Raw genomic sequence first — 24,848 nt, 5'->3', positions numbered from 1 at the left:
TCTATCCAAGTTTCTGTGATGGCCACCACATCGTAGTCCCAAGTACCGATCCATGCCTTAAGTTCACCCACCTTATTCCTGATGCTTCTTGCGTTGAGGTATACACACTTCAACCCATCTCCGTGCCTGCAAGTACTCTCCTTTGTCAGTGTTCCCTTCCCCACTGCCTCATTACACGCTTTGGCGTCCTGAATATCGGCTACCTTAGTTGCTGGACTACAAATTCGGTTCCCATTCCCCAGCCAAACTAGTTTATACCCTCCCGAAGATTACTAGAAAACCTCCCTCCCAAGATATTGGTTCCCCTCTGGTTCAGATCCAACCCATCCTGCTTGTACAGGTCCCACCTCCCACAGAATGCACTCCAATTATCCAAATACCTGAAGCCCTCCCTCCTACACCATTGCTGCAGCCACGTGTTTAACTGCACTCTCTCCCTATTCCTAGCCTCGCTATCACGTTGCACCGGCAACAAACCAGAGATGACAACTCTGTCTGTTCTGGCTTTTAACTTCCAGCCTAACTCCGTTTATTACCTCCACACCCTTTTTCCTACCTACCTCGTTGATAGCAATGTGCACCACGACTTCTGGCTGCTCACTCTCCCCCTTAAGGATCCTGAAGACACGATACGAGACATCCCTGGCACAGGAACCCGGAAGGCAACATACCTTCTGGGAGTCTCGCTCGCGACCACAGAATCTCCTATCTATTTCCTTAACCATTGAATCTCCTATTACGATTGCTTTTCTCTTCTCCCCCTTCCCTTCTGAGCCCCAGACTCAGTGCCAGAGAGCTGGCCGCTAAGGCCTTCCCCCGGTAGGTCATCCCCCCCCCCCCACCCCCAACAGCATCCAAAACGGTATACTTGCTTTGAAGAGGAACGGCCACGAGGGATCCCTGCACTGTCTGCCTGTTTGTTTTATTTCCCCTGACTGTAATCCAGCTACTCTTGTCCTGTACCTTGGGTGTGCTTACCTCCCTGTAACTATTCTCTATTACCCCCTCTGCCTCGCGGATGATCCGAAGTTCATCCAGCTCCAGCTCCAGTTCCCTAACACGGTCTCTGAGGAGCTAGAGTTGGGTGCACTTCCCTCAGGTACAGTCAGCGTGGACACCGGTGGTATCCCTCACCACCCACATCCTACAGGATGAGCATGTAACTGCCCTAGCCTCCAACCCTTCTTGCCTTACAGAATATAGCTGCCCTGTGGATCAACTGGACTTCCGGCCTCTGACTCTGCTCCCAGTCAGCTACACACTCTATAAACTCCTGGTTCCGTTCTCGCTCTTTGCTGAAATGAAATTAAAGGAGCACATTACTACCTCCTCACCTAACTCCCTCAGTCACCAAACACTCACTGTAGCAGTCAAATGCACCAAATTCATCACTCAGAGCAAACAAAGTGTGCACTGTAGCTGGATCACTTTTATACTGTGAATCTAGCCTCTGGAGATTGGTCTAATCCAATTAGCTAATTAATAAGCTTCAGCTGCAAGTACCTACAAGTAGAACCTTTGTTTAAAGCTCGTTGAAAATTCACCTTCTCAACCAAACAGGAACTTTTAAGTTAATTAACTAAATAAAAGAAAGACTAGACTTTAGATCAAAATTAACCCTTATACACCCTCAGTCACGAAACTCTCACTATAGCACGCAAATGCACCAAATTCAGAACTCAATGAAGAACGCCTCCAGTGGACAAACAGGAGGAACTTCATTCAGTGGAGGCGGCAGAGTAGGATTCTGGAAGAGGTCAACTGATTCACCTCGACTGTACTGTGGGCAGCCGAATAACAGGTGTCAAGGAGCGGTTAAGCGCCAAACACGTCCCTCCCTACCTTTCCTCAAAACTGCTCCCGCGTTCAGTCAATGGCACCATATCGATCGCACAGATGTTAAAAAGTGCTTTGCAGGTTCCGTCCGGGATTGGAACCCGGGACCTCTGGAATTTTATCGCAGCAGAATTGCCTACGAGAGAATCGCCAAAGCGAGAATCACCAAAGGTGATCAACGTCCCGCTGAAACAATCTTACCATTACTTCCCAACCGAAGCTTATTTTATTAACTCAATGGGCTTCTTAATTCCTGTTGATTTGGTTTGGTTTGGTTGTTAAAGTAAAATCCAAATAAACTATTTTTTGTACCTTGCTTATCTTATCGGGATCATTGGGTCAATTTGGTTATTTCTGGTTTGTTGGCCTCCACTGCGAACAGAACAAGAGACATCCGGGACCAATCTTTATAAATAGAAGCGTCGAGCACATTCTTCATAATGCAGATTCTTCATAAAATCCTGAAAGAGAATTGGAAAATGTTGGATTACTCGGCTGGTCTGGCAACATCTGTGGAGAGAGAAAGAGAGTTACAGTTCCGAGTCAAGTATGACCCTGCTCCTCATACTCTGTTTCCCTCTCTACAGATGCTGCCAGGCCTACTGGGATTTTCCAGCATTTTCTGTTTTTATCACGGGACTACCGCCAGCTCTCGGCGACCAACGTGGACACGGTGGGCAAAATGGATTTCGCCTGATCTGTAACTATTCAATGATTCTCTAAACGAGAGTGTAAGATCTGATCAAAGTGAAGTATGCAATTGGAGAGTTGCATCCTGGAGATTGGAATCTGTCTCCACAGCTGCTTCCGGTGCTGCTTTCACAGACAAGTAGCCGAAGAACCCCCCCCAGTGGACAAACATGAGGAAATTCATCCAGTGGAAGCGGCAGAGGAGGATTCTGGAAGAGGTCAACTGGGTCACCTCGACTGTACTGTTGGCAGCTGAAGAACTGGCGTGAAGAAGTGGTTAAGCTCTAAACATGACCCTCGCTCCCTCCCTCCCTTTCCTCCAAACTACTCCCGAGTTCAGTCAATGGCACCATATCGATCGTACAGATTTTAAAAAGTTATTTGCACAGTCCGCAATCTCAACCCGGGATCTCTCTCATTTTATGGCAGCAGAAGATCCTAAGCGAGAATCATCCCACTAGACCAACGAGCCAGCCGGTGGTCAGCGTGCCGCTGACACCATTTTACCATTACCTCCCAAGCAAAATGTATTTTATCAACTCAATGGGCTTCTTAATTCCTGTTCAATTTGGTTTGGTTGTTAAAGTAAAATCGAAAGAAACTCTTTTTTGTCCCTTGCTTTTCTTATCGGGGTCATTGGGTCAATTTGGTTCTTTCTGGTTTGTTGGCCTCCGCTGCGAACAGAACAATAGACATCCGGGACCAATCTTTATAAATAGAAGCGTCGAGCACAAGGGCAATGCCGCTATGGAGATTCTTCATAAAATCCTGAAAGAGAAATATAAAATGTTGGATAACTCGGCTGGTCTGGCAACATCTGTGGAGAGAGGAAGTTACAGTTCCGAGTCCAGTATGACACTGCCTCCCATTCTCGGTTTCCCTCTCAGTCAAAGTCTGGTACTGTATGTGAGGGTGGGATTCAGTCTCTATCAGACATTGGTACTGAATGTCAGTGTGGAAATCTTTCTGTATTTATCAATCACAATGCTTGTTTGGGAAACGTGAGATGAATACGTAACACCAGCATGGCTGTAACAGATAGAGAAATTCACACAGAAAGAGACTATCAGGATACACACAGTGACACACAGAAAAGGTGCAGTGCAAACCAGCAAGATACTGAGATGGAGAAATTGGGTATTTCGGAAAATGTGTTTTCTGCTGCACACAGAGAGGCCCTGTTTGTAAATGTTTATCCTGCTGTGTAACCGTGCTCTCTGATGTGTAACTGAGCTCTCAGCTGTGTAACTGAGCTCTCTGCTGTGTGACTGTTCTCTCTATCGTGGAAAAATGACTCTTCCGTTGACAGATTTGCACTGCACTGCACTAATTGGAGGGCTGTGACTAGTGGTGTTCCACAGGGATCAGTGCTGGGACCTTTGCTCTTTGTAGTATATATAAATGATTTGGAGGAAAATGTAACTGGTCTGTTTAGTAAGTTTGCAGACGACACAAAGGCTGGTGGAATTGCGGAAAGCGATGAGGACTGTCAGAGGATACAGCAGGATTTAGATTGTTTGGAGACTTGGGCCGAGAGATGGCAGACGGAGTTTAATCCGGACAAATGTGAGGTAATGCATTTTGGAAGATCTAATGCAGGTAGGGAACATACAGTGAATGGTAGAACCCTCAAGAGTATTGAAAGTCAAAGAGATCTAGGAGTACAGGTCTACAGGTCATTGAAAGGGGCAACACAGGTGGAGAAGGTAGTCAAGAAGGCATACGGCATGCTTGCCTTCATTGGCCGGGGCATTGAGTATAAGAATTGGCAAGTCATGTTGCAGCTATATAGAACCTTAGTTAGGCCACACTTGGAGTATAGTGTTCAATTCTGGTCGCCACACTACCAGAAAGATGTGGAGGCTTTAGAGAGGGTGCAGAAGAGATTTACCAGAATGTTGCCTGGTATGGAGGGCATTAGCTATGAGGAGCGGTTGAATAAACTCGGTTTGTTCTCACTGGAACGAAGGAGGTTGAGGGGAGACCTGATAGAGGTATACAAAATTATGAGGGGCACAGACAGAGTGGATAGTCAGAGGCTTTTCCCCAGGGTAGACGGTTCAATTACTAGGTTTAAGGTGAGAGGGGCAAGGTTTAGAGTAGATGTACGAAGCAAGTTTTTTACGCAGAGGATAGTGGGTGCCTGGAACTCGCTACCGGAGGAGGTGGTGGAAGCAGGGACGCGAGTGACATTTAAGGGGCATCTTGACAAATATATGAATAGGATGGGAATAGAGGGATACGGACCCAGGAAGTGTAGAAGATTGTAGTTTAGTCGGGCAGCATGGTCTTCACGGGCTTGGAGGGCCGAAGGGCCTGTTCCTGTGCTGTACATTTCTTTGTTCTTTGGTTGTGTTAAATCATTCCCTGTTGTGTAAATGTGTTCCCGGTTGTGGAAATCGATCCGTCAGAAGCAGAACCTTTCTGCGCCATTACGGAGACGAAATTTCAATTCCTGATTAATTCAATCGTGTCACCAAGGGGTAGTTTCGACCCCTGGATTCCCAGTCAAGCGACAGAACCTTGTGTTTTTGTTATGAAGACAGTTAATTCAGCATGAATATTTTAAGATACTAATATGGAAGCGCCCAACGTGGGGCTCGAACCCACGATACTGAAATTAAAAGTACCATGCTTTACCGACTGAGCTAGCCGGAATGCTGCACTACCTATTGCAGATTAGCGGCGGTGCTCATTTGGAGGGTCAGTGTTGACTCGTTGGGTCGAATGGCCTCCTTCTGTTCTGGAGATTTTACGATTCGATGATACAAGGAGGTTGATGCGGTGGAGTCCTTCTGCCATACTGCCCACTCCTGACACCATGTAGAAATGCTGGTCTCTCAATGACTGGCGACCAAGGTCTTGTAATAAAAAATAATTAAATTAATAATTGAGCAGGTGCTCCTGGTTTCTGCTCTGACCGCGATCCGGGGAGAACTGCTCGAATCCAGACACGTGATCATGTTATTTGCGTCATCAGGTCATCACGTGACCATTCGGCCTGCACAGGTCTCTTTCTGTGCCGTAATTTCTAGATTCCATCATTTTAATTTTCTTCCAGACTGGGAAGTGTGGTCCTGTTCCATTTGAATTTCTAATATATTTCCAATGTAACTGATGTTGTGACACAAACTATTAAATCAGTGGAATTGTGCGTTTAGGGAGTTGCGATTTTCGAGTCTCTCAAGGCTTCTCTCCAAATCCAATGGCCATTTTCCACGAAGTATCAACCCCTCCTCACATAAACACTATCAGAACTTAGAAAAATACAGCACAGTACAGGCCCTTCGGCCCACGATGTTGTGCCGAACCTTTTTCCTAGATTAATCATAGATTATCATTGAATTTACAGTGCAGAAGGAGGCCATTCGGCCCACCGTGTCTGCACCGGCCGACTATTGGTCGCTTGAATGGAATAACTTCCTGGAGTGATTCCAGGCTGGTTTTAGAATGTATTCCATCGACCAAATAACTAATAAATGATACGTTGAACGCAGCTGCGATGGCCGAGTGGTTAAGGCGTTGGACTTGAAATCCAATGGGGTCTCCCCGCGCAGGTTCGAATCCTGCTCGCAGCGGCTGTGATTCGAATTGTTTCTTCGAAAATTAGTACGTTTTCCGATTGTTTGTAAATAAGCGGTTTGAACGTTAATCAAGTTCAGCCAGATATTTAACATTTTTGGGGGGGGGTACTGAACGAAATATTCAGATGAATAAGGAACTCACACCCAAAACAGCAATCAGTAAATAACAACATTTGCTGCAACGTTCGGAAGGAGAAGCAGCAACGGCAGCGAATGGAAACGTGGTTTGGTTTCATTCAGCTGAATGTATTTCTGGGTAAAAAGATCGTGGCAGAAATGGAACATATTTTTAAAATATTTTCTTGTTCTCTTTCCGTTGTCTCTATCTGTTTCTTTGTTTCTTTCACTCTCCCTCACTCATTGTTTTTGTGCTTCTCCGGGGACTCATTGGATACACAGCGAAACTCAGCCCCATCTCATCCCAACTCTTTTGGACCAACACGTCCTGGTGATGGACGGTCCTGAATCAGTGAAAGAATCGACAACCTATTCCATTCTTGGCTCTGTGAGAAGTTCCATTCCTGGTTGTGAGGTGGCTCTGAGATAAAGGGATCGAGAGAGAACGAGGTGACTGCAGTCTGACTCTTACTCTGAAAACCAGTTAGTGCGCCCTTGTAGAAAGTGGATGTGTCTGAGAACAGGAGGAAAGCAGATCATGGGTCTGTGATTGATTTTATTGAGCAGGACCTTGAAAAGTGATGCAATCTTCTCACCCTTCAGCGCCTGTCTGAGAACTGGCAAGGAATTAAGGCTGATATTGAAACGGTTGATTTTGAATTAGTCTAGGCAAATCGATTCTTTATGAGGTGTTGGTATATTGTTTTCAGAGACACTGTCATACTTTCTTAAAATATGATTTGTGCTTGTTTTTGTTTTGTTCAATAATTTGGGGAATCTATTTGGAGCGGGTGCAGTTTGTTAATATCTGTGCCGCTTGCTTGTCCAGCTGCCCGTGCAGCAGCAGCTCCATTCCTGTCGAGATCTGCGGACACAAACAGGTTATCCAAACAATTGCGCACTGCTGCCATCTCCTGGTTGAACGCGAGTTGTACAACACGGTAACGCTGTATTCGTAACACATTTCAATTGGAGCAAAAGAACATTAACATGGTTAAATATTATCATTGTAGTAATCATCTTGAAATCCCCAGATATCTGATTTCTGACTGAGCTACCCAGCTCTACCCGATCTATCGGAATATGAAAGATTCCCATTGCAGCCATATTGGTTACAAGAATATCGAATCCCTGATTTAATACATTCACCCGCTTCATTGTTTGTGTATTCGTTCTATAAATACAGAGGGGGCAACATTGCCCAGTGACAGGTGGTGGTATAGTGGTGACTGTCCCAGCATTTGACCCAGATTCAGTTCCTGCCCATCACAGTGGTGAATTATTTAATTAGATACCGCAGGTCAGGACAGAAAAGGAGTGGACACTCCTCAAATAAAATTCACCAATTGTTTTCATCACCCATGGGTTCCTTATGTAATAACCAGCATCAATTTGTTTTGAGTGGAAACTTAATTTAAATAAACGACAATCTTCAACATTAATAACTAAGTTCTCAGTCTGCAACAATAGTAAATAGGTGGGTTAAACGGGACAAAAATACGAGCCACGCAAAGTTCCGTTTACAAAATGAGCTTAAAACACTCCTAGTGGCTGAATAACTTAATCACTAAGTAAGTTACATAATTAATACCAGTAAAAAGTTATTACTGAAACAGGATGAAAAGGGCAGCATCAGGGCACAAGGACAAGGTAACGTCTCAGACCAGAGTAAGAGTCCAATGTAATGACACACAGAACATCATTACATAGAACATGTATCAACCCCTCCTCACATAAACACTATCAGAAATATATTGCATAAATACATTTATTGTGGACTGGTGCCATCTCCTGGCTGATCGGGAGCCGTGTGACACAGACACTTTCATTCAGGAGCGTTTTAAATTGGAGTGAAATTCACACAAACAACACGAATTTCTTTCTGCTCACTGTGCCAGGTATAGTGATCTGTATTAAACAGCAGGAGCGGGATCCGCAGTCTTCACCTTGTTTTAAAATAATTTAGAGTACCCAATTAATTTTTCCCAATTAAGGGGCAATTTAGCGAGGCCAATCCACCTAGCTTGCACATCTTTGGATTCTGGGGGCGAAACCCACGCAAACACGGGAGAATGTTCAAACTTCACACGGACAGTGACCCAGAGCCGGGATCGAATCTGGTACCTCGGCGCCGTGAGGCAGTAGTGCTGACCACTGTGCCGCCATGCTGCCCTCGCAGTTTCGTTGTTGAAATAAAATCAAAAGAAACAATTTTTGTCCCTTGCTTTTCGTACTGGGATCATGGGTAAATTGGGTTATTTTTGGTTTGTTGGCCTCCACTGCGAACAGAATAAAACACATACGGGACCAGTCTTTGCCGTTGCTGAGTAAGCACTGTGCAATGGTCACTCCGAACGATCCTGTCATGAAGCTGCTCTTCAAGTATTCTCTTTCTCAATCTGCCGCAGGCTGAGCTGACACATTGGAGGTGAATGCGAATCCTATCTGCTGGATCTGCCTTTTTCCAGTGGTGGCTTCCGGTCATGGAAAACGGTCCACATTTTCCACGATCTCGCCATTTTATTCTGTGTGCCATTTCTATGTGAGTGTTGACAACATTATTCAGCTCTTGGTATTCACCATGATTCAGGCACAGCACGGTAGAATAGTGGTTAGCACTGTGGCTTCACAGCGCCGGGTCTCATGTTCGATTCCCACTTGGATCACTGTCTGTGTTCTCCCTGTGTCTGCGTGGGTTTCCTCCGGGTCTCCAGTTTCCTACCACACTCCAGCGGTGTGGAGTATAGGTGGATTGGCCATGCTAAATTACCCTTAGGTTAGATGGGGTTGCTGGGATACAGGGAAAGGGTGGACTTCAGTGGGGTGCTATTTTAAGAGCTGGTGCAGATTCCATGGTACGAATGGCCACCTCTGCACTGTAAATTCTATGATTCTACATTCCCTTAAAAAATGCATAATGAATGAAAACCGCTTATTGTCACAAGTAGGCTTCAAATGAAGTTACTGTGAAAAGCCCCTCGTCGCCTCATTCCTGCGCTTGTTCGGGGAGGCTGGTACGGGAATTGAACCGTGCTGTTGGCCTGCCTTGGTCTGCTTTAAAGGCCAGCGATTTACCCCAGTGTGCTAAACCAGCCCCTGCCTGGTTTCTAGTCTAAACCAGTCATCTCACACGTCTCCAGACTGAAAATCATCTTTCGTCGTTTGAAGTTCTAGACTGTCCACGTATCAGTTCAGAAAATTTCCAAGTTTGTACCATCATCAAACTTTGAAACTGTTCCCTCTACACCATGATCTAGCACATTGTTATATACCAGGGAAAGCAAATATTCCAGTAGGAACCCATGTCGCACACTACAAACCTTCTTCCAGTCCGAAAACTCTCTACTGGCCATTATATTCTGTTTCTGATTATTCAACCACATTTATATCCATATTGCTGCTGTCCCTTTTATTCCAGGAGCTACACATTTCGCTAATTCTGTGCAGTTTTGGTTTCCTTATGTAGGTAAATACGGTTCAGAGGAGGTTTCCTCGATTGGTCCAGGAATGAGCGGGTTTTCTAATGAGGAAAGGTTAGACAGACTGCACTTGTTTCCAATAGAGATGTGAAGAGTGACAGTTGATTTGATTGAAGTACATCAGATTTTGAATGGTCTTGGCAAGGTGGAGGTGGAAAGGATGTCACTGCTTGTGGGTGAGACCAGAACTACTGGGCAGTTAAAAACAAGGATGTCGCCCTTTTCGGATGGAGATGTAGAAATTTCTCACAGAGAGTTGTGCGACTTTGGAGGTCCTGCAGCAGGAGTTCAGGGAGCTAGGCAGAAAGTTAAAAGACAGGACCTCGAGGGTTGTAATCTCGGGATTACTCCCTGTGCCACGTGCCAGTGAGGCTAGAAATAGGAAGATAGAGCAGACAAACACGTGGCTAAACAGCTGGTGTAGGAGGGAGGGTTTCTGTTATCTGGACCACTGGGAGCTCTTCCGGGGCAGGTGTGACCTGTATAAGATGGACGGGTTGCATCTAAACCGGAGAGGCATAAATATCCTGGCCGCGAGGTTTGCTAGTGTCACACGGGAGGGTTTAAACTAGTATGGCAGGGGGGTGGGCACGGGAGCAATAGGTCAGAAGGTGAGAGCATTGAGGGAGAACTAGGGAATAGGGACAGTGTGGCTCTGAGGCAGCGCAGACGGGGAGAAGTTGCTGAACACAGCGGGTCTGGTGGCCTGAAGTGCATATGTTTTAATGCAAGGAGCATTACGGGTAAGGCAGATGAACTTAGAGCTTGGATTACTACTTGGAACTATGATGTTGTTGCCATTACAGAGACCTGGTTGAGGGAAGGGCAGGATTGGCAGCTAAACGTTCCAGGATTTAGATGTTTCAGGCGGGATAGAGGGGGATGTCAAAGGGGAGGCGGAGTTGCGCTACTTGTTCAGGAGAGTATCACAGCTATACAGCGAGAGGACACCTCAGAGGGCAGTGAGGCTATATGGGTAGAGATCAGGAATAAGAAGGGTGCAGTCACAATGTTGGGGGTATACTACAGGCCTCCCAACAGCCAGCGGGAGATAGAGGAGCAGATAGGTAGACAGATTTTGGAAAAGAGTAAAAACAACAGGGTTGTGGTGATGGGAGACTTCAACTTCCCCAATATTGACTGGGACTCACTTAGTGCCAGGGGCTTAGACGGGGCAGAGTTTGTAAGGAGCATCCAGGAGGGCTTCTTAAAACAATATGTAAACAGTCCAACTAGGGAAGGGGCGGTACTGGACCTGGTATTGGGGAATGAGCCCGGCCAGGTGGTAGATGTTTCAGTAGGGGAGCATTTCGGTAACAGTGACCACAATTCAGTAAGTTTTAAAGTACTGGTGGACAAGGATAAGAGTGGTCCGAGGATGAATGTGCTAAATTGGGGGAAGGCTAATTATAACAATATTAGGCGGGAACTGAAGAACATAGATTGGGGGCGGATGTTTGAGGGCAAATCAACATCTGACATGTGGGAGGCTTTCAAGTGTCAGTTGAAAGGCATACAGGACAGGCATGTTCCTGTGAGGAAGAAAGATAAATACGGCAATTTTAGGGAACCTTGGATGACGAGTGATATTGTAGGCCTCGTCAAAAAGAAAAAGGAGGCATTTGTCAGGGCTAAAAGGCTGGGAACAGACGAAGCCTGTGTGGCATATAAGGAAAGTAGGAAGGAACTTAAGCAAGGAGTCAGGAGGGCTAGAAGGGGTCATGAAAAGTCATTGGCAAATAGGGTTAAGGAAAATCCCAAGGCTTTTTACACTTACATAAAAAGCAAGAGGGTAGCCAGGGAAAGGGTTGGCCCACTGAAGGATAGGCAAGGGAATCTATGTGTGGAGCCAGAGGAAATGGGCGAGGTACTAAATGAATACTTTGCATCAGTATTCACCAAAGAGAAGGAATTGGTAGATGTTGAGTCTGGAGAAGGGGGTGTAGATAGCCTGGGTCACATTGTGATCCAAAAAGACGAGGTGTTGGGTGTCTTAAAAAATATTAAGGTAGATAAGTCCCCAGGGCCGGATGGGATCTACCCCAGAATACTGAAGGAGGCTGGAGAGGAAATTGCTGAGGCCTTGACAGAAATCTTTGGATCCTCGCTGTCTTCAGGGGATGTCCCGGAGGACTGGAGAATAGCCAATGTTGTTCCTCTGTTTAAGAAGGGTGGCAGGGATAATCCCGGGAACTACAGGCCGGTGAGCCTTACTTCAGTGGTAGGGAAATTACTGGAGAGAATTCTTCGAGACAGGATCTACTCCCATTTGGAAGCAAATGGACGTATTAGTGAGAGGCAGCACGGTTTTGTGAAGGGGAGGTCGTGTCTCACTAATTTGATAGAGTTTTTCGAGGAGGTCACTAAGATGATTGATGCAGGTAGGGCAGTAGATGTTGTCTATATGGACTTCAGTAAGGCCTTTGACAAGGTCCCTCATGGTAGACTAGTACAAAAGGTGAAGTCACACGGGATCAGGGGTGAACTGGCAAGGTGGATACAGAACTGGCTAGGCCATAGAAGGCAGAGGGTAGCAATGGAGGGATGCTTTTCTAATTGGAGGGCTGTGACCAGTGGTGTTCCACAGGGATCAGTGCTGGGACCTTTGCTCTTTGTAGTATATATAAATGATTTGGAGGAAAATGTAACTGGTCTGATTAGTAAGTTTGCAGACGACACAAAGGTTGGTGGAATTGCGGATAGCGATGAGGACTGTCTGAGGATACAGCAGGATTTAGATTGTCTGGAGACTTGGGCGGAGAGATGGCAGATGGAGTTTAACCTGGACAAATGTGAGGTAATGCATTTTGGAAGGGCTAATGCAGGTAGGGAATATACAGTGAATGGTAGAACCCTCAAGAGTATTGAAAGTCAAAGAGATCTAGGAGTACAGGTCCACAGATCACTGAAAGGGGCTACACAGGTGGAGAAGGTAGTCAAGAAGGCATACGGCATGCTTGCCTTCATTGGCCGGGGCATTGAGTATAAGAATTGGCAAGTCATGTTGCAGCTGTATAGAACCTTAGTTAGGCCACACTTGGAGTATAGTGTTCAATTCTGGTCGCCACACTACCAGAAGGATGTGGAGGCTTTAGAGAGGGTGCAGAAGAGATTTACCAGAATGTTGCCTGGTATGGAGGGCATAAGCTATGAGGAGCGATTGAATAAACTCGGTTTGTTCTCACTGGAACGAAGGAGGTTGAGGGGCGACCTGATAGAGGTATACAAAATTATGAGGGGCATAGACAGAGTGGATAGTCAGAGGCTTTTCCCCAGGGTAGAGGGGTCAATTACTAGGGGGCATAGGTTTAAGGTGAGAGGGGCAAAGTTTAGAGTAGATGTACGAGGCAAGTTTTTTACGCAGAGGGTAGTGGGTGCCTGGAACTCACTACCGGAGGAGGTAGTGGAGGCAGGGACGATAGGGACATTTAAGGGGCATCTTGACAAATATATGAATAGGATGGGAATAGAAGGATACGGACCCAGGAAGTGTAGAAGATTGTAGTTTAGTCGGGCAGTATGGTCGGCACGGGCTTGGAGGGCCGAAGGGCCTGTTCCTGTGCTGTACATTTCTTTGTTCTTTGTTCTTTGTTCTTTGGAACTCTGCCTCAGAAGGCGGCGGAAGCGGGACATTGATTATTTTTAAGGCGGAGATTCAGCAAATAAATCAAAGGTTTATCGGGGTTACATACAAACATTGCATTCAGCCAACTACCTGGATGCGCAAGCATTCGTTTGTTTTTCTTGATATCTGAGGATAAATTCAGAGTCCTACACCATGGTGAAACGGTCTTTAAATGTCGCGTTCGTTTCTTCACGTGTTCTGTACTGACACATTCTCTGGAGCTCAAACTTGCTCCCGATTTCAGTCAATGACACCACATGGATCGTACTGATTAAACATAAACAGGGCTCGTCCGGGATTTGAACGCGGGACCTCTCGCATTTTACCGTTAATGGAAATCCCTAAGCGATAATCATACCCCTAGACCAACGAGCCAACCAGCAGACAGCCATTACTCAAACCAGCTTATCATTGCGTCCCGAAGCCTATTGTATCAGCTCAATGCGCTTTTTAATTCCTGTTCAATTTTGTTTCGTTGTTGAAATAAAATCAAAATAAACAATTTTTGTCCCTTGCTTTTCGTACTGGGATCATTGGGTAAATTGGAGTATTTTTGGTTTGTTGGCCTCCACTGAGAACAGAATAAAACACATACGGGACCAGTCTTTGCCGTTGCTGAGTCAGCACTGTGCAATGGTCACTCCGAACGATTCTGTCATGAAGCTGCTCTTCAAGTATTCTCTTTCTCAATCTGCTGAAGGCTGAGCTGACACATTGGAGGTGAGAGCGAATCCTGTCTGATGGATCTGCCTTTTTCCAGTGGTTGCTGCCGGTCATGGAAAACGGTCCACATTTTCCACGATCTCGCCATTTTATTCTGTGTGCCATTTCTATGTGAGTGTTGACAACATAATTCAGCTCTTGGTATTCACCATGATTCAGTCAGTGGTGGTCTGTGGAAAGTAGGAGTCAGTCTGTGGAGCTCTGTCTCCCATAGTCTTGACGTTCAGAGTGACCATTACACAGTCCTTGTGGCGACAAGGTCCCATTTGCACATTGAGGATTCGCACCATCCGGTTATTTGACACTACCACCCTGCTAAGTGCGATCAATTTTGAAATACAATTGCTGCATATTTCAGTCCCTGACACTATATGGCAGAGTCAGATTCATTCCATATTTGTAATATACCAATCATTCTTCGGCTTGTTACATATCTTCTGCAACAATCTGTCTTTGGGATTCAGTTAAATCGCTTTGCGAGAGTCTCTGGGACTGTATGAGAGTCTGTCATTCATTCAGTATCTTTCATTCTCTGAAAATCTGTGTGAAGGTCGAAGAAAATCTGTAATGATCAATCTCTGATATTGTTATTGAGTGGACAAAATCATTATGTTGTTTGCTAGTTTCCGTTAAAACGTCTGCATATCAGAATCATGACAAAACTTTCAGTGGCAGTGGGCATGCGCGTGTGTTGGGGGAGGTGCATATCGACATTTGGGTGGTGAATGACTCTTTATCTGTCAGCCCCTGCTGTGCACAGTAACAAGTCTGACAACACCAGGTTAAAGTCCAACAGGTGTGTTTCAAACACTAGCTTTCGGAGCACTGCTCGTTCCTCAGGTGAATGAAGAGGTATGTTCCGAAAACATATATATAGACAAAGTCAAAAATGCAAGACAATGCTTTGAATGCCAGCATTTGCAGGTAATTAAGTCTTTACAGGTCCAGAGATGAAATGAAAATGAAAATGAAAATCGCTTATTGTCACAAGTAGGTTTCAAATTAAGCTACCGTGAAAAGCCACGTTCCGTCGCCTGTTCGGGGAGGCTGATCCGGGAATTGAACCATGCTTCCGATCTGACTCAGTCGGCTTTTAAAGCCAGCGATTTAGCCCTGTTAGAGGGGTGTGAATTGGCTCACACTAGGACAGTTGGTAGGATTTCGCAAGCCCAGGCCAGATGGTGGGGGATAAATGTAATGCGACATGAATCCAAGGTCCCGGTTGAGGCCGTACTCATGTATGCGGAACTTAGCTAGAAGTTTCTGTTCGAAATTCATGACTTCATCAGTGGCCTCATGGCTAAGGTGTGAGTGATGTTAATCATGATGTGATCAAATGAGTGTCTGTTTCAGTCTTTCCGCAGGGAGTTTTCAAGCTGAGGTGAAACATGTTGGACATGGTCTGGGAATGTTTCACTCCGGTCCATTCCCAACATATCCTGCCCTGATGGGATGGGCATTTCCTTCCAATCGTTGCAAAACACTTTTTAAATATTGATTAATATTCGTTAATTATCATTTATTAAGTATTGTTTCATATGTTTAGTTTAGTTTATTTAAAAATACTAATTACTAGACGCGATAAATTTTTACTTTCATTCCCGAAACAGCCAAATTGGGTGAAAACCATCAATGAGAGGCAAAGGGAGCGCCGATCATTTGTGTGGCCAGTGGTTTGTTTATGGAGCTGAGTAAATATTCCGGAGCAGAGCCGCTGCGAGCGGGGTTCGAACCTCCGCGGGGATACAATAATGTGGGTTTGTTGTTTGTGCCCACTAATTTGGCGAGGAATGGAGCTGCTGCTGCCCGGTGAGCTGGGCAAGCAAGAAGCACAGATATTGACCTACTGCACCCGCTCCAAATAGATTCCCCAAACTACTGGGCAAAACAAAAACAAGCACAACTGATCTTTTCAGAAACTATGTCAGTCTCTACGAAAACAATATGCCAACACCGCTTCAAGATTCGATCTGCTGTAAGAATTCACTATGAACTGCCTCAATGTCAGCCGTAATTCCTTACCAGCTCTCAGTCAGAAGCTGACTGTTTCGAAGTTTCCGTCACTTTTCTAGGTCCGGCTCAGTAAAATCAATCACACCCCCATGATCTGCTTTTCTCCTGTTCTCAGACACATCCACTTTCTACAAGTGCGCACGAAATGATTTGAAGAGTAAGAGTCAGACTCGTTCTCTCTCGATCCCTTTATCCCAGAGCCACCTCACAACCAGGAATGGAACTTCTTACAGAGCAAAAATGGAATAGTTTGTCGATTCTTCCACTGATTCACGACCGTCCATCACCAGGACGTATTCGTCCAAAAGAGTTGGGATGAGATGGGGCTGAGTTTCACTGTGTATCCAATCAGTCCCCGGAGAAGCACAAAAACAGTGAGTGAGGGAGAGAGAAAGAAACATATAGAGAGACAACAGAAAGAGAACAAGAAAATATTTTTAAAAAATGTTCCATTTCTGCCACGATCTTTTTACACAGAAATACATTCACCTGAATGAAACCGAACCACGTTTCCATTCGCTTCCGTTGCTGCTTCTCCTTCCGAACGTTGCAAGAAACTTTATTATTTATTGATTGTTGCTTTGAGTGTGAACTCCTTATTTATCTTTATGTTTCGTTTAGTTTCCAAAAAGAACGTTTTTCTAAAAAACTGAATTCGATAAATGTTAACACCGTTAACAGACAACCAACCGAAATTCCGATTCATTGTCGAGCCGGCAGCTTTTCCGGGGAGTTGAACAAACATTTCGAATTTGAGGGGGGGGAACGCTATTGGATTTGAAGTCCAACGACTTGCCCACTCGGCTATCACAGCTGCATCATTCAACAGTAATTTGGTCGATAGAATACATTCTAAAACCGGCCTGGAATCACTCCAGGAAGTCATTGCATTCAAGCGATCAAAGCGGCCCCGGGGTTTATGTGAGGAGGGGTTGAATCTTGTGGGAAAATAACCATTCGATTTGGAAAGAAGCCTTCAGATATTCGAAAATCTGAGTTCCCTAAACGCACAATTCCACTGATTAAATAGTTTGTGTAACAACATCAGTTACATTGGAAAAATATTAGAAATTCATGTTCCTTTTCAAATGCAGCAGCACTAAATTTCCCAGTCTGGATGAAAATTAAAATGATGAATCTAGAAATTAGAGCACAGAGGGAGACCAGTGGAGACCGAATGGTCACGTGATGACGCAACTAAAATGATCACGTGTCTGGATTCCTGCAATTCTCCCCGGATCGCAGTCAGAGCACAAGCCAGGAGGAACAGCTCAATTATTAAATCAATTATTTTTTTTAATTACAACTCCTTGGTTTCCAGTCATTCAAAGACGAACATTTCTATATGGTGTCAGGAGTGGACATTATAGCAGAAGCATTTGAACGCATCAACCTCCTTGCTTCATAGAATCGTAGATTCTCCAGCGCAGAAAGCCATTCGGCCCAACAAGTCATTACTTACCCTCCGAATGAGCACCGCAGCCACTCTCCACAAGAAGAGGTTTAATGGGCAATGCAGCACCACCTCGGCTAGCTCAGTCGGTCGAGCATGGAACTCTTACTCCCAGAGTCGTGGGTTCGAGCCCCATGTTGAGCGCTTCATTACTATTATCGGAAAAGATTGATGCTGAATGAACTGTCTTCACAACAAGAAGGCAAGGTTATGTCGCTGGACTGGGAATCCAGAGGTCTGAACTAACCCTTGGTGACAAGGTTTAACAAATCTGGAATTGAAATTTCGCCTCAGTAATGGCGCAGAAAGGTTCTGCTTCAGGTGGATCAATTTCCACAACTGGGAACGATTTGACGCAACCACAGTGAAGATCTGTCACCAGCAGAGTGACGGTTCCGACAGAAAGAGCACAGTTACACAGCAGAGAGCACAGTTACACAGCAGGATATACATTTACAAACAGGGCCTCTCTGTGTGCAGCAGAAAACACATTTTCCGAAAAAAACAGTTTCTTCATATCGGCACCTTTTCTGTGTGTCATTGTGTGTGTGTCCTGATAGTCTCTTCCTGCATTTCTCTGTGTCTTTCTCTGTCTGTCACAGCCGTGATGATGTTACGGATTCATCTCACTTTTCCCAAACAGTAATTGTGATTGACAGATACAGAAATATTTTCACACTGACATTCAGTACCAATGTCTGATAGAGACTGAATTCCACTCTCACAAAAAGTACCAGACATTGACTCATAATGAAGGCATCCTGCTCTCACAACCTGTTCCAGAGACTGAGGTGCAGAGTGTTCCCTCCACTCGCGAACACTACCTGTGATTTACAGATACAGAACAAATCTCAGTCAGGTGAGTAGCAGAGTTTGATGGGTACGACATGTATTCCACAATCGCCTTCTCTGCGCCAGATAATCAGACGCAGTCGACATACGGTGTCTGTGTTGTTTTAACAAGAGTTTTACACAAGAACCGGAACACATTTACACAATATCAGGGTATAAGACTGAGGAGCAGAAGTAGACCATTCAGCTTATCGAATGTGCTCTGTATTTCAATGAGATCATGCCTGATCTGATATATGACGTGTTATGACCTCATACGGTGGCACGTTGTCACAGTGGCTACCTCGCAGCGCCCGCGATCCGGGTTCAATTCCAGCCTTTGGTCACTGACTGTATGGAGTTTGCACTTTTTTTCTGGGTTTCCTCCGGGTGCTGCGATTTCCTCGCACGTCCAAATGTGTGTGGGTTAGGTGGAATGCCCATGCTAAATTGCCCCTTTGTGTTTATAAAGTTGGGTAGTGCGTTACAGGGATGTGGTTGGGGCATTGGGACTCTTTCAGAGGGTCGGTGCAGAGTCGATGGGCGGAATGGCCACCTTTTACATTTTAATGATTTCATGATGATCCTCATGCCCACTTTCCCGGCTTTTCATCTCTAGATTTCATAATTAACCTTTAAAACCAATACTCCAACCAAGCCTCAGGGACCAGTAACTCCTCAATGGGCGCTAATTTTCCGGTTGCCAATCATTTGATCAGTCTGAGGGAAGTCGCATCCTGGAAACATCATAAATTAATCCAGTTCTAAAGTAAATTAAGTCGTTTTAGTCCCTGATAACCATAGGCTGCTTTCCCTGTTGACGGTGAGACCTGACTGATGGTGATTTAACCTGAGGATCATGATACCTCAGGCGAGCGGCAAGGCTGTGAAGGCGGGGTTTTCCTGATTCAGTTCTATTGTAACCGTGTGATCTGAATCTAAATAACCTGGTTCTCACTCTGTTAATATTGTCTCACGCTGAGGCAGACCTCACCGATTGGATAGACGAGTGATCGTTCTTCAGTCTTGTCATGGACGAATCCGCTAAATATAAGACCATAAGACCATAAGAAATAGGAGCGGAAGTAAGGCCATTCGGCCCATCGAGTCCACTCCACCATTCAATCATGGTTGATTTCAACTCCATTTACCCGCTCTCTCTCCACAGCCCTTAATTCCTCGAGAAATCAAGAATTTATCAACTTCTGTCTTAAAGACACTCAACGTCACGGCATCCACCGCCCTCTGTGGCAATGAATTACACAGACCCACCACTCTCTGACTGAAGAAATTTCTCCTCATCTCTGTTCTAAAGTGACTCCCATTTATTCTACGGCTGTGCCCCCGTGTCCTAGTCTCCCCTGCTAATGGAAACAACTTCCCTACATCCACCCTATCTAAGCAATTCATTATCTTGTAAGTTTCTATTAGATCTCCCCTCAACCTCCGAAACTCGAATGAATATAATCCCAGGATCCTCAGACGTTCATCGTATGTTAGGCCTACCATTCCTGGGATCATCCGTGTGAATCTCCGCTGGACCCGCTCCAGTGCCAGTATGTCCTTCCTGAGGCGTGGTGCACAAAATTGCTCACAGCATTCTAAATGGGGCCTAACTAATGCTTTATAAAGCTTCGGAAGTACATCCCTGCTTTTATATTCCAAGCCTCTTGAGATGAATGACAACATTGCATTTGCTTTCTTAATTACGGACTCAACCTGCAAGTTTATCTTTAGAGAATCCTGGACTAGGACTCCCAAGTCCCTTTGCACTTCAGCATTATGAATTTTGTCACCGTTTAGAAAATAGTCCATGCCTCTATTCTTTTTTCCAAAGTGCAAGACCTCGCACTTGCCCACGTTGAATTTCATCAGCCATTTCTTGGACCACTCTCCTAAACTGTCTAAATCTTTCTGCAGCCTCCCCACCTCCTCCATACTACCTGCCCCTCTACCTATCTTTGTATCATCGGCAAACTTAGCCAGAATGCCCCCAATCCCGTCATCTAGATCGTTAATATATAAAGAGAACAGCTGTGGCCCCAACACTGAACCCTGCGGGACACCACTCGTCACCGGTTGCCATTCCGAAAAAGAACCTTTTATCCCAACTCTCTGCCTTGTGCCTGACAGCCAATCGTCAATCCATGTTAGTACCTTGCCTTGAATACCATGGGCCCTTATTTTACTCAGCAGTCTCCCGTGAGGCACCTTATCAAAGGCCTTTTGGAAGTCAAGATAGATAACATCCATTGGCTCTCCTTGGTCTAACCTATGTATTATCCCTCCAAAGAACTCTAACAGGTTTGTCAGGCACGACCTCCCCTTACTAAATCCATGCTGACTTGTCCTAATCCGACCCTGCACTTCAAAGAATTTAGAAATCTCATCCTTAACAATGGATTCTAGAATCTTGCCAACAACCGAGGTTAGGCTAATTGGCCTATAGTTCTCCATCTTTATCCTTGCTCCCTTCTTGAACAGGGGGTTACAACAGCGATTTTCCAATCCTCTGGGACTTTCCCTGACTCCAGTGACTTTTGAAAGATCATAACTAACGCCTCCACTATTTCTTCAGCTATCTCCTTTAGAACTCTGGGATGTAGCCCATCTGGGCCCGGTGATTTATCAATTTTTAGACCTCTTAGTTTCTCTGGCACTTTCTCCTTTGTGATGGCTACCATATTCAACTCTGCCCCCTGACTCTCCGGAATTGTTGGGCTTTTACTCATGTCTTCTACAGTGAAGACTGACGCAAAGTACTTATTTAGTTCCTCAGCTATTTCCTTGTCTCCCATCACTAGATTACCAGTGTCATTTTGGAGCGGCCCAATGTCAACTTTTGCCTCCCGTTTGTTTTTAATGTATTTAAAGAAACTTTAACTATCATTCTTAATGTTACTGGCTAGCCTACCTTCATATTTGACCCTCTCTTTCCTTATTTCTCTCTTTGTTATCCTCTCTTTGTTTTTGTAGCCTTCCCAATCTTCTGACTTCCCACTACTCTTTGCCACATTATAGGCTTTCTCTTTTGCTTCGATGCATTCCCTAACTCCCTTTGTCAGTCATGGCTGCCGAATCCCCCCTCTGATAATCTTTCTTTTCTTTGGGATGAACCTCTGTACTGTGTCCTCAATTACTCCCAGAAACTCCTGCCATTGCTGTTCTACTGTCATTCCCACTAGGCTCTGCTCCAAGTCGATTTTCGTCAGTTCCGCCCTCATGCCCCTGTAGTTACCTTTATTTAACTGTAACACCTTTACATCTGATTCTACCTTCTTTCTTTCAAATTGGAGATTGAATTCTACCATGTTTTGATCACTGCCTCCTAAGTGCTCCCTTACTTTAAGATCTTTAATCAAGTCTGGCTCATTACATAACACTAAGTTCAGTATGGCCTGTTCCCTCGTGGGCTCCATCACAAGCTGTTCCAAAAAGCCCTCCTGTAAACATTCAATGAATTCCCTTTCCTTGGGTCCACTGGCAGCATTATTTACCCAGTCCACCTGCATATTGAAGTCCCCCATGATCACTGTGACCTTGCCTTTCTGACATGCACTTTCTATTTCGTGGTGCATTTTGTGCCCCCGGTCCTGACCACTGTTTGGAGGCCTGTACATATCTCCCATTATGTTTTTTTTGCCTTTGTGATTCCTCAACTCTACCCACACAGACTCCACATCATCTGACCCTATGTCGTTTAGTGCTATTGATTTAATTTCATTTCTAATTAACAAGGCAACCCCGCCCCCTCTGCCCACCTCTCTGTCTTTTCGATAGGTTGTGAATCCCTGGATGTTTAAATGCTAGTCCTGAACCCCCTGCAACCACGTCTCTGTGATGCCTACCACATCATACCTGCCAGTCATAATCTGGGCCACAAGCTCATCTACCTTGTTCCGTACACTGCGCGCATTTAAATATAGCACCTTTAATTCTCTATTGACCGTCCCTTTTTGTTTTCTTAGTGTGGTGGACCTTGGTTTACTGAGCCTTTCCATACACTGTGTCATATTTTGTGGGATGGGGACTATCGTAACCTCTCCTGAGTTTTGTCTTTTCGTGCTTTTTTGTATTCCTAAGCTGCTACGCTTCCCACTGATTACTTCACCTCTTGGTTCCCTGACTTTCCCTTCCCCCCCAATCTTTAGTTGAAAGTCCTATTGACCACCCTATTTACTCTTTTCGCCAGAACACTGGTCCCAGCTCGGTTCAGGTGGAGACCATCCCAACGGTATAGGTCCCCCCTGTCCCAAAACTGATACCAGTGTCCCATGAAAAGGAACCCCTCTTTCCCACACCACTCTTTCAGCCACGTGTTAACTTCCCTTATTCTTGCCTCCCGATGCCAATTTGCACGTGGCTCGGGCAGTAATCCGGAGATTATGACCCTTGAGGACCTGTTTTTAAATTTGAATCCTAGCTCTTTATAATCTCTAAACAGGTCATCTTTTCTAGACTTGCCTGTGTTGTTGGTACCGACATGGACCACAACAACTGGATCCTCCCCTCCCTCTCCAGTATCCTTTCAAGCCGGTCAGATATACCAGGCAACGTACCATGCGGGACTCTTTATCCTGCTCACAAAAGATACTATCTATCCCCCTGATAATAGAATCCCCTACAACTACAACTTGCCTATTTACTCCCTCCCCTTGAATGGCCTGCTGAACCATGGTGCCTTGGTCAGCTGACTCATCCTTCCTGCAGCCCTGTTCGCCATCCACACAGGGAGCAAGTGCCTCATACCTGTTGGACAGGGTCAAGGGCTGAGGCTCCTGTGTTCCTGACTGCTGGTTCCCTTTAACTGCCTGACCTGCAGTCACACCCTGCTGTCCCTGGCCACTGGCAGGATTTAAACTAGTTACTCTGACAGGTGTGACTGCCTCCTGAAACACAGTGTCCAGCTAAGTCTCCCCCTCCCGGATGTGCCTCAGTGTTTGAAGCTCAGACTCCAGCTCATCAACTCTGAGCCGGAGCTCTTCGAGCAGCCAACACTTACTGCAGATGTGGTCGCTGCAGCTCGCAATGCGATCTGCCAGCTCCCACATCAAGCAGCTCAAGCACATCACCTGACCAGCCATCGCTAATTAATTAATTAGTTTAATTTAAGTTTACGAGTTAAGCTGTGTTTTGTTTTAAATGTGGTGCCGATTTGCTATCAACCACAATATGAAGGCACTTTCTGGAAAATTTACCATTCAATCAGCAATAGTCTCATCGTACCACAATAATTTATCATTAATCTGCTCCAAGTATACTTTCACGACTCGCTGAAAGAATATAATCCCTATTTCCTGGGGAATAAAGCCAGGCAGGAGTAGAAACCTGTAACTGAATGATCAGAAAATGTCCATCGTGAAATGTGCGTTCTGATGATCGACGGATTCCTCTGTGAAGCCGGGAGCGTTTGTTTTTGCTGTCAAATGCTGGTTGATTCCAGTCTTTCAGCGGGGGCCTTTCACACTGTGTGGAAACATCTTGGAAATAATATTGAAGTGTTTCACATCAGTCCATTCATAAAAGTCCCTGAAAGTGATGGGAATTCATTTTATTGAAAAACACTGCATTTCCAACATTGAACACGGGGCTGGAGTCAAAGATCATAGAATTTACAGTGCAGAAGGAGGCCATTCGGCCCTTCGAGTCTGCACCGGCTCTTGGAAAGAGCATCCTACCTAACGTCAACACCCCCACCCTATCCCCATAACCCACTAACCCCACCCAACACTAAGGGCAATTTTGGACACTAAGAGCAATTTATCATGGCCAATCCACCTAACCTGCACATCTTTGGACTCTGGGCGGGTATTTTCCATCAGTTCATGGATGCAAAACGAATTAAGACGTTTCGACGCATGCACTTGTCGGTTGAGGTGGCCGAGTGGTGAAGGCGATGTACTGCTAGTCCATTGCGCTCTGTAACGGCGTTCGAATCCCATCCTCGTCGATTTTTCATACGCTGTTTTCTCGGAAGTGGGACTCATTTTCCGATGATGGATCTGCAATCACTGACGTGCAAATCCATTCCAGGTTGTGAGGCCGGATTGCATCGAGCTGTGTTGGAAAAGCGAGAATTCAAAATTCAGTCTTGTTCTGATTGAGATGAATTGATCGGGTAGGGAGAGAGGAACCACTTTGATTTGACTTACTGGCACATGTACTGAAGTACAGTGAAAAGTATTTTTCTGTTACCAAGGCACATACACATTACATACAGAGTGGGCAAAAAAAGAATAATCGACACAGTGCATTGCCAAATGGTACATCGACAAACAGTGATTGGTTACAGTGCGGAACAAGTGGACAAACAAATTAAATCCATGAGCAAGAGCAGCATAGGGCGTCGTGAATAGTGTTCTTACACGGAACAGATCAGTCCGAGGGAGAGTTGTTGAGGAGTCGAGTAGCTGTGGGGAAGAAGCTGTTCCTATGTCTGGATGTGCGGGTCTTCAGACTTCAGTGCCTTCTGGCTGATGAAATAGTCTGTAAAAAGT

General features: G+C 45.3%; 1 non-coding gene across 1 annotated transcript; it reads left to right on the top strand.

Annotated features, from left to right (window-relative positions):
- Nucleotides 1–6,022: 6,022 nt before the first annotated feature.
- trnas-uga (transfer RNA serine (anticodon UGA)) lies at nucleotides 6,023–6,104 on the top strand. Its single transcript has one exon. It is a non-coding gene; the product is annotated as a tRNA-Ser (tRNA).
- Nucleotides 6,105–24,848: the final 18,744 nt, after the last annotated feature.

This window comes from Scyliorhinus torazame, chromosome 24, assembly GCF_047496885.1.
Source record: "Scyliorhinus torazame isolate Kashiwa2021f chromosome 24, sScyTor2.1, whole genome shotgun sequence".
In the NCBI taxonomy this organism is placed as follows: Eukaryota; Metazoa; Chordata; class Chondrichthyes; order Carcharhiniformes; family Scyliorhinidae; genus Scyliorhinus; species Scyliorhinus torazame.
The sequence above is the reverse complement of the archived record's forward strand: the minus strand, read 5'-3'. Positions and strand labels throughout refer to the sequence as shown.